Here is a 262-nt window from a genome sequence, read left to right on the forward strand (position 1 = left end):
AACTTTACACAGACAGACAGACGGGACAGCCCCCCCAAAAAAACCCCCAAACCCCAAAAACCGGGACAGAGGGGACAGACAGCCGGGACAGACGACAGATAGACGACAGCCCGAAAAACAGCCCGGACGGGAAAGACAAAAGATAAAAGAAATAGTTAATAGAATATAATATAAAAAAAAGGGGGGGAGATAATAAAAATAGATAGGGGATAAACAGATAGAGAGAGAAGAAATAAAGGAGAAAATTTTAATAAAATTTTTA

The 262-nt window shown here is 40.1% G+C and overlaps 1 protein-coding gene across 1 annotated transcript in view; it reads left to right on the forward strand.

The window, feature by feature from the left end:
* LOC119585652 (E3 ubiquitin-protein ligase MARCHF8-like) overlaps nucleotides 1–262 on the forward strand; it is a gene marked incomplete at its 3' end in the record, with an annotated part of 97,074 nt that overhangs the window by 91,022 nt on the left and 5,790 nt on the right.

Source organism: Penaeus monodon, chromosome 20 (assembly GCF_015228065.2).
Source record: "Penaeus monodon isolate SGIC_2016 chromosome 20, NSTDA_Pmon_1, whole genome shotgun sequence".
In the NCBI taxonomy this organism is placed as follows: Eukaryota; Metazoa; Arthropoda; class Malacostraca; order Decapoda; family Penaeidae; genus Penaeus; species Penaeus monodon.